Consider the following 457-nt stretch of genomic DNA (forward strand, 5'->3'; position numbering starts at 1 on the left):
GCAGAGTACATCATGAGAAACACTGGACTGGAAGAAACACAAGCTGGAATCAAGATTGCCGGGAGAAATATCAATAACCTCAGATGCCGGGGTCCAGCCCTGGTGGATCCAGGGAATTCGAAGCGGGGACGGCGTCGGCGAGGATCAGGAAACAAATGCTTAATTAAACGTTAATTAAGGATATAAAGAGTAATAGAATAAGGATAGCTCAGTGAGGAAATTCAGTGGAGAAAAGAGGCTGAATAATTCAGCCAGAAGGTAAGAGAAAGAACGACATGGGGAGACCAAGTTTCGGTGAACAAGGCCCGCGCTTTATTTTCCAAAGTAGTTTTTATACCTTAAGTTATGCATAGAGGATAATGGGGGAAGGGGTAGAGTCAGGCAGCAAGCCAGGCTTTCTTCCTGCAAACTTATCATATGCAAAAGCTTTGGTGATTTGCATCATCTTCTGGCCCAG

This window comes from Bison bison, unplaced genomic scaffold (genome assembly GCF_000754665.1).
Source record: "Bison bison bison isolate TAMUID 2011002044 unplaced genomic scaffold, Bison_UMD1.0 scf7180017864374, whole genome shotgun sequence".
NCBI lineage: Eukaryota > Metazoa > Chordata > Mammalia > Artiodactyla > Bovidae > Bison > Bison bison.